At 44.4% G+C, this 14,214-nt stretch overlaps 1 pseudogene; it reads right to left on the minus strand.

Moving 5' to 3' along the window:
- Positions 1–8,446: 8,446 nt before the first annotated feature.
- Positions 8,447–9,533, minus strand: LOC105506509 (annotated as a pseudogene).
- Positions 9,534–14,214: the final 4,681 nt, after the last annotated feature.

The following is a 14,214-nucleotide window of genomic DNA, read 5'->3' on the forward strand; positions in this document are numbered from 1 at the left end:
CTTTCTGACTGGTGTGAGATGGTATCTCACTGTGGTTTTGATTTGCCTTTCTTTAATGATCAGTGATGTTAAGGTTTTTTTCATATGTTTGTTGGTCACATAAATGTCTTTTGTTGAGAAGTGTCTGTTCATGTCCTTTGTCCACTCTTTAATGAGGTTGTTTGTTTTTTTTTTCTTGTAAATTTGTTTAAGTTCCTTGTAGACTCTGGATGTTAGACCTTTGTCAGATGGACAGGTTGCAAACATTTTCTCCCATTCTATAGGTTGTCTGTTTGCTCTGATGATAGCTTTTTTTCTCTCACTCTCTCTTTTTTTTTTTTTTTTGAGACAGAGTCTCACTTTGTTGCTCAGGCTGGATTGCAGTGGCGTGATCTCAGCTCACTGCAAACTCTGCCTCCCGGGTTCAAGCAATTCTCCTGCTTCAGTCTGCCAAGTAACTGGGATTACAGGCATATACCACCACACCTGGCTAATTTTTATATTTTTAGTAGAGACAGAGTTTCACCACGTTGGCCAGGCTGGTCTCAAACTCCTGGCCTCAGGTGATTCGCCTACTTCGGCCTCCCAAAGTGCTGGGATTATAGGTGTGAACCACCCACCCCGGCCTGATGATAGTTTCTTTTGCCATGCAGAAGCTCCTCTTTAGTTTAATTAGATCCCATTTGTCAATTTTGACTTTTGTTGCATTTGCTTTTGACATTTTTGTCATGAAATCTTTGCCCGTGCCTATGTCCTGAATGATAGTGCCCAGATTTTCTTCTAGGATTTTTTTATAGTTTTGTGTTTTAAAAAACATTTAAGTCTTTAATCCATCTTGAGTTAATTTTTGTCAAAAGTATAAGGAAGGGGTCCAGTTTCAATATTCTGCATATGACTAGCCAGTTCTCCCAGCATCATTTATTAAACAGGGCATCCTTTCCCCATTGCTTGTTTTTGTCAGGTTTGTTGAAGGTCAGATGGTTGTAGATGTGCAGTCTTATTTCTGAGTTCTCTATTCTATTCCATTGGTCTATGTGTCTGTTTTTGTACCAGTACCATGCTGTTTTGGTTACTGTAGCCTTATAGTATAGTTTGAAGTTGGGTAGCATGATCCCTCCAGCTTTGCTCTTTTTGCTTAGGATTATCCTATGGGCTCTTTTTTGATTCCATATGAATTTTAAAATAGTTTTTTCTAATTCTGTGAAAATTATCAATGGTAATTTGATGGGAATAGCATTGAATCTATAAATTACTTTGGGCAGTATGGCCAGTTCCATGATACTGATTCTTCCTATCCATGAGTATGGAATGTTTTTCCATTTGTTTGTGTCTTCTGTTATTTCCTTGAGCAGTGGTTTGTAGTTCTCCTTGAAGAGGTCCTTCACTTTCCTTGTTAGCTGTGTCCCTAGGTATTTTATTCCCTTTGTGGCAATTGTGAATGAGAGTTCATTCATGATTTGGCTCTCTGCTTGTCTATTGTTGGTATATATGTATGCTTGTGATTTTTGCACATTGATTTTGTATCCTGAGACTTTGCTGAAGCTTCTGGGCTGAGATGATGGGGTTTTCTAGATATAGAATCATGTCATCTGGAAACAAAGATAATTCGGCTTCCTCTCTTCCTATTTGAATATGCTTTATTTCTTTCTCTTGCTTGATTGCCTTGGCCGGAACTTCCAATAGTACATTGAATAGGAGTGGTGAGAGAGGGCATCCTTATCTTATGCCGGTTTTCAAGGGGGAATGCTTCCAGCTTTTGCCCATTCAGTATATTGGCTGTAGGTTTGTCATAAATAGCTCATATTATTTTGAGGTATACCTAGGTATACCTTCAATACATAGTTTATTGAGAGTTTTTAACGTGAAGTGATGTTGAATTTTATCAAAGGCCTTTTCTGCATCTATTGAGATAATCATGTGGTTTTGTCTTTAGTTCTGCTTATGTGATGAATTATGTTTACTGATTTGCATGTGTTGAATCAGCCTTGCATCCTGGGGATGAAGCTGACTTCATTGTGGTGGATAAGTTTTTTGAAGTGCTGCTGGGTTTGGTTTGGCAGTATTTTATTGAGGATTTTTGCATTGATATTCATCAGGGATATTGGCCTGAAGTTCTCTTTTTTTGTTGTATCTCTGCCAGGGTTTGGTATCAGGATGATACTGGCCTCATAAAATGAGTTAGAGAGGAGCCCCTCCTTTTCAATTGTTTGGAATACTTTCAGAAAAAAAGGTACCAGCTTGTCTTTGTACCTCTGGTAGAATTCAGCTGTGAATCTGCCTGGTCCTGGGCTTTTTATTTTTTTGGTTGATAGGCTATTTATTACTGCCTCAATTTCAGAACTCATTATTGGTCTATTCAGGGATTGAATTTCTTCTTGGTTCAGTCTTGGGAGGGTGTATGTGTCCAGGAATTTATCAATTTCTTCTCGGTTTTCTAGCTTATGTGCATAAAGGTGTTTATAGCATTCTCTGACGGTTGTTGTACTTCTGTGGGGTCAGTGGTGATATACCCTTTATCATTTTTTATTGTGTCTATTTGATTCTTCTCTGTTTTCTTCTTTATAAATCTGGCTAGTGGTCTATTTTATTACATTTTCAAAAAACCAGATCCTGGGTTTGTTGATTTTTTTGAAGTGTTTTTTGTGTCTCTATCTCCTTCAATTCCCGGTGCACTTTAAATAGATGTTATTTTTAAGAACAATTTTATGTCACAGTAAAATTGAGGGGAAGATGCAGACTTCTCATATAGCCCCCGTCTCCACACATGCACAGTCTTCCCCGCTGTCAGCATCCCCTAGACTGGCACTTTTTTTTTGAGACAATGGAGAAACCTACAATGACACATCATAGTCCACAGCTGGCATTAGAGTTCGCTCTTGGAGTCGTGCATTCCATGGGTTTGGATAAGTGTATAATGATGTGTACTCATCATTATAGTATCAAAAAGAATGGCTTCATTGCCCTAAATATCTCCTGTGCTTTGCCTATTAATCCTTCTCTTCCATTAATCCCTTGTAACCACTTATCGTTTTACTGTCTTTATAGTTTTGCCTTTTCTAGAATATCATATATTGGAGTCTTACAGAATGCAGCCTTTGCAGATTGGCTTCTTTCACTGAATACACTAAAGGGTCCTCCATATCTTTTTGTGACTTGATATCTCATTTCCTTTTAGTGCTGAATACAATTCCATTGTTGGGACGTACCACAGAATGTTTTTCCCTCCAACTACTGAAGGACATCTTGGATGCTTCCAAGTTTTGGCTATTATGAATAGAGCTGCTGTAAACAGGTTTCTGAGTGGACATAAAGTATTTAACCCATTTGGGTAAATACCAAAGAGTATAACATACTTTTACCATATAATTGCTAGATTGTATGGTAAAAGTATGTTTAGTTTTCTGCCATACTGCCTTCCACAGTGGCTATACTGCTTCGCATTCCCACCAGCCATGAATGAGAGTTTCCATTGCTCTACATCCTTGCCAGCATTTGGTGTTGTCAGTGTTCTGGATTGTTCACCATTTTAGTAGGTGTTTAGTGGCATCTCATTATTTTAATATGCAATTACCTAATTATATGACGTTGAGCATCTTTCTATATACTTATTTGCCATCTGTATATGTTCTTTGGTGAGGTGTCTGTTTAGGTCTTTTACCCATCTTTTAATCAGGTTGTTCAGGGACTTTCTTATTGTTGAGTTTTAAGAGTTCTTTATATATTATAGATAACAGATCTTTATCTGATATATCTTTTGCAAATATTTTCTTCCAGTCTGTGGCTTGTCTTCATTTTCTCTACAGAGTGTTTTGCAGAGCAGAAGTTTTTAATTTTGGTGAAGTCCAGCTCATCGATTGTTTCTTTCATGGATCATGACTTTGGTGTTGTAGTTAAAAAGTCATCGCCAAAACCAAGGTCATAGGATTTCTCCTGTGTTACGTCCTAAGTGTTTTAGAGTTTTGCATTTTATTGATGCACTTTAAAAACTTTCTATGGCTTCTGAAACTCTTGACTCATTTTCCCCAATGTCCTCTCCTTCTGGCCTCTTCTTTAATGCCCCTTCCCACCCAAGTAAAGAGTAGAGATTGCATCTCAACTGCCAACAGATGTAAATTCCTATACAACAACAGATATAAAAGAAGAATATTTAACTCTAATCAAGTCTGTTGGGAACTGCTGGGAGACCAAGGCCAACAGGCCAGTCCTTATTTTCTGGACTATTTTCTTCAGACCAGCTTTTTTTTATTACTGTGCCTGCCATCCATGCCCTGCCCACCCCTAACCTCACTCTTGGCTTCTCTCCAATTCTGTTTGAGTCATGAATCAACTCAAACGGAGCTGGCTTTTGAATGCTTTTGGTCAAGACTTCTTGTCCAATGCTTCTAAAATGTTGACAAAGTTCTGGAAATCACAGCTGTGAAGCTGACTTGTGTACTATGTTTCAGTGAAAAGTTCTGAAGAAGCTGTAAGGAACAGTTCCATGAAAATCTCCGTCCCCTCCATGCCTACACTAAGGTTATGGGTTATGCCTGAGTGATCTCAGCATCATTTTGATCTAGTTTGCATCTAGGGACTGATTGCCAATTTCTTTCAAAATCCTGGGCTGACTTCATAAACCCAAGAAAATTTGGCTTTTATTCCCAGTTGCCTTGATTTTTGGCTTTGCTTTTGCTATGTGCTATGCTTAAAAGTTTCTTTAGGATTCCATAGATTTAACTTTGGCTTATGCGAGTAAGTAGCCTGTTTTTGCACTGTGGCCCTGAGGAACCAGAAACCCATTAGTGCAACCAGGAAAAGCTTCTGAAGAACAGGATATTCATCCTTCTGAGGCAAGGTTCAAGATTGAATAACTACTGTATCCCTCAACCCCAAAGTGACTTTGGCAGAAGCTGGTGTACACTGAGCTGAAAGGATGGAGTTGAAAAGGAATTATGGTATCAGCCAAGATGGGGCAGTGGTGAAGGCAGTGCTTTGGCTTGTTAAAAAATTTAATCGGGGCTGGGCATGGTGGCTCATGCCTGTAATCCCAGCACTTTGGGAGGCCAAGGCGGGCAGGTCACATGAGGCCAGGAGTTTGAGACCAGCCTGGCCAACATGGCGAAAGCCCATCTCTACTAAAAATACAAAAATTAGCCAGGCATGGTGTTGCACATCTGTATTTCCAGCCACTTGGGAGGCTGAGGCATGAGAATCGCTTGAACCTGGGATGTGGAGGTTGCAGTAAGCCAAGACTGTGCCACTGCACTCCAGCCTGGGCAACAGAGCAAGACTCTGTCTCAAAAAAAAAAAATAATAATAATTGGGATGCCATAGGCTAGGATGGCACCAGTGCCTCGGGTTCATATGTAAGCAGACTGAAGTCCAATGCAAACAATAAAATAAGACACAAGCTTTATCAGTCAGAAACATCAGCTAAACTCAACTGGAGCTTTCCATCGGATAATAAGACGAACACCTGGGTTTAGCTAATCAACTGATTTTAGTTTTGCATTCAGCCTGTAAAAGCCTCTGCTCACACTGCTAGGGTAGAGCTTGCAGAACCTCTTCCAGTTCTGAGTGTTGTCTGATTCATAAATTGTTCTTTGCTCAGGGAAACTGCTGAATTTAATTTATCTGAAGTTTTTCTTTTAACAGGGAGGAGAAACACTGCTCCTTCCAGCAAGCTGTATGAGGAAAGGACTACTAACAAAATTCTCAAGTATTATTAAAAAGGAATGTTCAAATATAAAGTACATGTGATTAATTGGTAAGCAGATAGACAAGAATGTATTAGAAGAGAGAAAGGTATGGCTTTATAGAGGTTGCTCAACAATAGCATTGAAGCAGGTAAAGGAATCATCCCTGGGGAATGGAGGAGGCGGGGAGGCTGGAGAGGGAGGGATGTGGCAGGTTTTTCAGACTTGACTCGGGTCCGCGGCAGACTGGTTCCATCATCATCACCAGGGAGCTTAAGAATTTAGCTCAAAGAGTCTGATTTTCTGGGTTGGGTTAGGATCCAGGAATCTGTTTTAAAATGAGTCCCCTCCCCCAATTCCCAGGTGAGGCTGATAAACATCCAGATTTATGAAGTCATTCACTGGGGGTCTGTGACCTACAGCCCCTGGGCCCAATTCAGCCTGGAGCTTGTTTTTTATTTTTTAACTTTATACACTTTTTTTTTTGTCTTTGTGTGCAGTCTTCATTTCAACGGTTTCTTTTTCCTTTTTTTGAGATGGAGTCTTGCTCTGTTGCCAGGCTGGAGTGCCGTGGTGTGATCTCGGCTCACTGCGACCTCCCGGGCTCAAGCCTGCCTCAGCCTCCTGAGTAGCTGGGACTACAGGCGCCCGCCACCACACCCAGCTAATTTTGTAGTAGAGAAGGGGTTTCACCATGTTTACCAGGATGGTCTCAAACTCTTGATGTCATGATCCGCCTACCTCAGCCTCCCAAAGTGCTGGGATTACAGGCGTGAGCCACTGCACCCGGCCTCAAATATGTCTTAAAACACCGTAGTTATTCCTTAGGACAAGAGCAAAGATCACCCCCTGCGGAAACTCAGCAACTGTATACAGAGCTTTGCAGAACGCAGACAGCTGCTAAAGGCTGGCTGCTGGTCAGGGGACGGCATTCTGAGTGGACTGAAGGAACAGAAAGAAACCAGGCTGGGAAAGGGCAAGTGCTCAGCCGAATTACACTTCAGCTTCCATCAGGGCATATCTTGTGGTGCTCACAGGCTCCGTTTCTAGAAGGTTTGGGTTCAGCACAAGATTCCGTTTGTCTACTTAGCTACACCCCCAGCTGAAGTGCCAAGAGGTCACTGTCACTCATGTTCCTGGCCAGCCAAACGCCTGCAGCAGAGAGTCCCAAATTTAGGATTAAGTTTCTCTGGAAATCATTCCTATCAGTGGCAAAGCCATAGCTGCCATGGAGCCAATTTCCCACATTGCCCAGAATTCTGGGCGCTACATTTGCTGAGCTGGCAGTGCTCACAGTGACCACTGGAAGCCACAGTAGTGCTTTCAGGCTCTACCAACTTTAAAAAATGGATACGTAATATTTGCACAAATGTATGGGGTACATGTGATATTTTGATACACGCATTGAATGTGTAATCAACAAATCAGGGTATTTAAGGTATCTATCACCTTGAATATTTATCATTTCCTTGTTTTGGGATCACTTCATATCCTCTCTTCTAGCTATTTTGAAATACACAATGTGTTGTTGCTAACTGTACTCACCCTATTGTGCTATTGAAAACTAGAACTTATTCTTTCTTTATATTTGAGACAGGGTTTCACTCAGTCACCCAGTCTGGAGTGCAATGATGCAATCATAGCTCACTGCAACCTCAAAGTAAATCCCTGGGTTCAAGGATCCTCCCATCTTAGTCTCTCAAGTCGCTAGGACTGCAGGCACATGCAACTGTTTTTTTTTTTTTTTGAATTTTCTGTAGAGATAAGGTCTTGCTATGTTGCCCAGGCTGGTCTCGAACTCCTGGGCTCACATGATCCTCCCCCTTTGGTCTCCCAAAGTGCTGGAGTTAGAGGTGTGAACCACTGTGTCTGGCCAGAGCTTATTTCTTCTCTCTAACTGTATGTTTGTGTCCATTAACTGTCCAGTCTTTATCCCCCTGTAAGTAGTTTACAGCTAAGAATGTTCTTACATTTTTCCTCTGTTTTTTTTTTTTTTTTTTTGATGGGATTGCATAGTTTATTTCCACACACTCAGAGGATACGGAGTGGCCTGTGGGCTCCATCTGCCTCCCCTCCCTGCATTTGGCTGAATCAAGAACTTCTCGCCCCTCACCCCCAACATCCTAGGCTGTGCCTGACAGAGAAGGCGCCCTCACCCCCACTCCGAGGAGAGACCCAGACAGGGGAGGAGCGTGGAGGGTGGGGGGACGGAGCTCAGGTGTTCACAGTTCCTCCATCTCCACCCCTGGATTACACTGTGCAAAAGCCATGACGGAGGATCCCACCTCTGGGGTTCCTAGTGGTGTTGATAGTCCTTCTCCCACTTAGAACCTTCCAGATGAACTCACTACTCCTTATCCCTGAAATAACAAACCAAGTCCTAAGCCCTGTAGTCTGGGCAAGGAGGGGCCTTAGCACACCACTCACCCAAGGTCCTCGGGGATGGGGACCGCCACTCACCTGTAGTGAAAGGGTTGGGAGCAGGTGTCTATCAGGAGAGAGGAAGGGAGAGAGCTGAGAGGACCTTGGGAGGCAGGCTTGGAGGCTTCTGACACATAAGTTCAGACAGCTCTGGTCTGTTACTCCACTCCGCCCCACACCCCAAGCCCAGAATCCCTGAGTCCAACTGCAAAGGCAGTATGGCCAGAGGGAGGAATGGGGGCAGCGGGAGAGCTGGGCAGGACCTTGGTCCCCCTCTCCCAGTCAGTCCTGATCCTGGGACACATGATGCTTAGGGAGGGCCAGGACCAGGCTCAAGTACCAGCTCTTAGGCTCTGATCTTCCAGAATAGCTGAATCCTGGGGAACATAGGGTAGACCCACCAATCCCCATACCCCAGATGTCCCGGCCTCGGGTAGGATGGTGGCAATGGGCTCTCCCAAGGCTATTATAAAAAGCTAAAACTGTTACACACTTCCAGGGGAGAAGTGGCTCCCAGTCTCTTGCCCCCACCAAGTTATCAGTCTCCACAGCACCTAGCAGACAGGGCTAAGGAGGTCCCAGAGAGTCAAAGGAGGAGGGCACAGCCCCTGGGCCCAGAGAGAGGGCCCACTAGCATCAGGTGATGTTGAGGCACCTCTGCAGCCTGACTGGCCCCCACGCAGGGGCCCTCCGAAGCTGGGGTGCACACTTGCTAAAGCTTCTGTACTTTTGAAGAGCAACCCCTGCAAGGGAGCAGAGAAGGCGAAGACTAGGTTAAGTCCAGGCAGGGGTCACAGCTGGGACCCCAAAGGACACCCTTGGGAGTCATGATTTGAAGAATCTTTGTACCACAAACTGGCCCAACAGAACCACCCCCAGAATAACCAGCACGTTCAGGATGGGACCATTGCCCAAGTCCAGGGCTGCCACCCAGCTGCCCCTCTGCGCCATCCACCAGGCAATGCAGTGTTGCAGCATGAAGACCACGAAGCGGGTCACCTGGCCCAGGAAGCCAGTCAAGCAACGCTGGTAGACATGTAGGGCCAGATGGTAGCCGAAGCCCAGGAAAGCCACCACACGGCCCTGGTTGATGCCACTCTCAAACAGGCTGGAGGCGATCTTGGTGAAGTACTCGTAGGCGTTCTCTGCCGTGGGCTGCAGGTGCTGCAGCATGGTCTAGAACTCCGAGTCATAGAGCCGGTTGATGTCATCTCAGATGATGGTGAGCTGCTGTTCCGCCTGCCCCATGGTGCTGCTAGGTTGGAGGGGCAAGGTGACCGTCTCTGGGTCGGCAGGGGCGGCTGGCCCTTCAGCCTCCTGTTCCTGCTGATGGCGATCAAAAACCTAGCTGCGGAAAACCTTCTCCATGTCCCGGGTTACCTGCTCCTCAGAAGCAGAGGGCAGGGCAAGCTCTCCGCACTCCTGCCTGGGAAACCCTGGGCCTTGCCCTGATGCCATTTTTCAGGTCTCAGTGGAGGACAGTGTCAGCCTCCTGGGATCCTGGCCCAACCCGCATGGGTCAGCAGGGCAGAGATGAAGGTCCCAAGGGGCTGGAGGCTGCTGCTCCCAGGGGCTGGGTGGGAGCCTGGCTTCCAGGAACAGGCGTCAGTGCATTCTCGGCATCTGGATGTAGCCTTTGCTTGTCCCTGTGCGGCCTGAGGGACCCGCGACATTCCAGTGATCATCTGTTTTTTTACATTTTTAAAGCATTGTAAACAAAATAAAACAAACAGGAAGCAAAAAAGAATACATGACAAAAATCTAAGAGGCCTGCAGAGCCTAACATATTTATGATGCTACCTGGCCCTTTACGGAAAATGTTTGACTATCCTTGGCTTAGGTAGGGAAAATTAAATAAATAAATAAATAAATAAAGAAGATTTTTCAACCGGTGAAGAGGTAATGAGGTCTGCAAATTTTCTACCATAGGTCACTGTCCACACAGGCAAGGGACCCTTTGCTGTGAGTGTGGTTCTCGTTGGAATGGGATGCACTGTCACTCTTTAAACAATGTACTGTGCCTCAGGTGCTGCAAGTCACTGCTATGCTCACATTGACGCATTAAGGCTCTGGCTAAGGTAGAGATCAAATGGGCTGCCCACTGAAAGGGGTAGTTCAAATTATTTCAGCTTCTCTTTTGTTTAGCTAGGGAGGGAGAAAGCAGATTAGGCCCTGGAAGTTCAGGGGGAAAAAAAAAATACCGGTTACACAAACATAAGGTGCTTAAGCAGCACTTGTTGTCTGAGATGAGGGTAGAACCATACTTTTTGAAACATGGCTTAGCAAATGCTTTCTTACCTTTCAGTGTACAGACCTGAACAACAGGGAGGTGGGGAGGCATCTGTCTGTGAAAGGTTCTGATCCCAGAACTCTCTTGAAAAGGAAGGGCCCAGCTACCACTAGACTGGTTGCTCAGACTCAAGATATAATGGCTGAGGTTGTGGGCCAGGGCTGGTGTTTGGGTCATGCGCGTCCCTACACCTAGTTGTCCTGCCGAGGGATTATGATTTGGGAAGCAACAGTCCAGGGTGGACTGTGACAGAAGCTCTGTGGCATTGGTGCTCATGTGATGTCCCCCAGCTAATGCCCGCTCAGAAATCCATTCTGGCTGCAGGGGCAGATGCTGACTGCAGGTTGTGTCATCAGAGCAGCATCCTGTGAAAACGGTGAGCCATTTGGTCAAGGGCAGGGTGAATTTGGGTTGAGTAAACCCTGGAGTTCCTGGAAAACACATGGATACAATCACCTTAAGAAAGAGATACCAGGCTTTTTCTGCTAGAATGTCATGGGCTTGAACAATTTGCTAAAAACCCCAAGGCAATATTTTTACCCTGAGTTTGCATCGCTTGGCCACACATACTCATTCATTCATTCCTGTACACATGGGGGTTCAGAGAAGTGAAGAGGCTTGGCCACGTCACACACTGGGTGGAGTGTAGGAATCTAAACTCAGTCTTGTATGTTTCCAAAGCCTGCTCTCTGTCCACAGTACCCTGTTGCCTCTTGTAGAGTCATAGATTATTAGCGAAGTCTCACAAATTATTCACCATCTTTGAGTGAGAAACTGAGACTCAGGGAAGTGAAACAACTTGTTCAAGGTTGTTTAAGTAATTATCAGAATTCCTACAGACCTGCCTCCAGATTCAGGGAGTCTGAGTTGCCGTAAGCTTCTAAGAACTTCTTATCAAAGGAACGGAGAATGTCAAATGGAGTGAGTTGAAATCCATGGGGACAAAGAGGCATTGAAGGAAAAGTGAGATTTGCAAAGTGAGCCACATTTTGCTTTTCCTAATGACCTGTTTGTTGATGTCCTCTTTGAAAGGGCTTCCAGGAGGCAGGAAGGTATGAGCTGCTTTTGGCAGTTTAGCCCCAGAGATTGCCTGTTTATTTATTTAGCGCTTTAGTCATTAACTTGGCTCATATAAAGCAATTCCCCTAAAGTTTGGAGTTCATAAACATAGGCCAGGCATAGGGAAAGTAGTCTTCTCCACTCAACTCATGACCCCAGAGCATGAGTCTAGGTTGATCCCCAGCCACTGGGTACATCTGTAACTTGACTACACTGATTTCTCAAACAGCTCAGCAACAAATGGCAGTGGAAGAGATGCCCAAGAAAGGTCTTGAAATCAATGGAAATCTTTCATTTCCTGTTCTGGTCTCTACCTGACAAGCTGACACTGCCCAAGGGAGGCCCCCAAAGCCCAGTGTTCTCTGCAAATCAGAGTCAGTTTTCAAAGCACTGAAGGTATAGCCCAGGCTTTCTTACATGTGTAGCTTCCTGGTGTATGACATAGAGAACCCCTGTGTAATTCAGTTTCAGAAGATGGTACAGCACGTGCCTGGAGAAGTTGCCAAGCGCTCTTTGACAATGCTTAAGGGCAGGATCTAATAACCTTTCTGGGGTAATTTAGGCGAGGACTTTCCTAGAGGTAGAGGCTGAACTGGGTGCCCTCTTTCATCTTTTGGCTTTGAGAGTTCAGAGTTTTGCCTGCAAGAGCAAAGTAAAAGGTGACATGAACTGAATTAGTATGGGCAGCCTGTATACCTGGGGGAAGTCAGGCTGGGATTATTCAGACAGTTAACCCTGTTTCTAGCTTCACCTTTCTACCTTGGTAGATACAAATTTGGTTAAGATATACAGGCAGAGTGGACACTCTTTGTCTTTTATTCTAGCTTGGCCTATCCCTGTAGTTAGAAAAGAGCAGCAGCTTGAGTGTAGTCTATTCATCCACGAAGGGAGGGTTATTTCTTTGCAGGCTTATTGGTGAAATACTCAAAGAAGATTAGAGCCCTCAAGAGGCCTTAAAGAATATCTTGTTCAATGCCCTTGCTTTCAGGGGAAGCAAATGAAGTTCAGAAAGGCTACAAGAGGAACTCAGGGCCCACTGTCTGTCCACAGTACCCTATTGCCTCTTGTAGAGTCATAGTAGGGGCAGGGCTGAGCTGAACCTCTGATCTTTAGGTTCTCAGGCCAGTAGGTTTACAACCTGCTGCACTGTGTCCTATTGCCTCTGTAAATACCAGGGACTCCTTGTTAAAATCCACAGTCCCATAGCAAAAGGAGGGAGGACCTTCGTTTACTCACTTATTCAAAAACTTGTATGCAGCTGCCCTTTGGCATAAGAAACAACAAGACTGATAAGGCCCTTCCCTCACCTCATGGTGCGAACAGCACCAAATATTTGCAAAGAACCTATGTGGACTTAGTTCTCTTGCTCTTCTCTCACTTTCTTAAGTTGGTGAGAAAAAGATGCCTAGGATAGAAGTTTTTAGGGAGGTGGAGAGACAGAGAGGGTGGAGGAGAGAGAATGAGGTGTATAAGAAGGAGAGAGAAAGAGGCTATGTCCCAAAGGATATTTGCAGGGAGGGAAATATTTGGCTGTCTCCCCCACCCCGCTCCTGCCTCCTCTTCCTCCCGTTCCTCCTCCTCCTCCTCCTGTTCCTGCTCCTCCTGCCCTCCTCCTCCTCATTCTTCTTCTTCATTTGTGTTTAGCTGGACTGTATCAAACTCCCTTAACTCTCTCAAATGCAGACTTTCCTGCTTGCTGGTAAACTTGAGTTGCTATGGTGAGAGAGTGGCCTGGGACCAGTCAATGGAAAAGCTGGAAACACCCACCCGGAGCAACATATCAAAGAGTTAATTAGAAGGACCTGCCATGTGTTTCCCATTCCCTGCCGCAGATTCGATTGCTTTATGATTTATCACCTGTTTTTCTAAGCAAAGCGTTAGCCCCCATTCTCAGTTCTCCTTTCTTGAATGTGTTAACAATGGTTGGGGGCAGAGAAAGTAGGGAAAGTTGATCAAATGAGCAAATTCCCTGTTGTTCCCTTAGAAAGCTTTCTTAGACCAACCCTGTGGCCTTATTTTATCTGTTGTCCTCTCTCTCCCTGTTTCCACCACTCATCTCATGACATTCACTTGAGTACCCCTCTCTTAGGGATTGTTAGAACTCACTTGCGAAAGTTCACTCTGAAGTCCACAACAAATGATCCACTCTGTTTACATGGGACTAGAGAGTTACAGAGAACCTTCACATTTATTTTGTCCCACTTTCAGCAACCTTGCACAGTAGCAATGGCTATAGTTACCATAACTGTCTCTTATGTACAAGAACAGGAATGAAGGCCAAGGGAAAGCGGAAGGGCTTGCCCACGGTCACTCGCACAGGAGTGGGCATAAGCCTGAGTCTTCTGAATTCAAGTCCATGACGCAGCAATGCTCTTGACAATCTTGCTGTGTTGTCAATAATTTGTGAACTTAGTGTTAGCCATAGCGGGATGAGCAGCTGACTGAATCAGAGGAGAACACTGTGTATCTCTGGTCTTGGTCTTGTCAACTGTAAAATGAGAGTCAGAAAGGGAGTTTAATGGAAGTGTGGTGATACAGTTAACGATTTTGTGTTGTATACTGAAACTTGCTAAGCAGATAGATTATAAGTGCTCTCATCATACACACACACACATGCCACACGAAAGAAAATGGTAATGATGAGAGGTGATGAGTATGTTAATTAACCTGACTGTGGTAATCATTTTCACATGTATACATATATCAAAATATCAACTTGTACATCTTATATACATATATAAGTGTGTGTGTGTATATATATATATCTACATATTTAAGGACATAAAGTTG

The sequence above is a fragment of the Colobus angolensis genome, unplaced genomic scaffold (genome assembly GCF_000951035.1).
Source record: "Colobus angolensis palliatus isolate OR3802 unplaced genomic scaffold, Cang.pa_1.0 Scaffold137, whole genome shotgun sequence".
NCBI classification, from domain to species: domain Eukaryota; kingdom Metazoa; phylum Chordata; class Mammalia; order Primates; family Cercopithecidae; genus Colobus; species Colobus angolensis.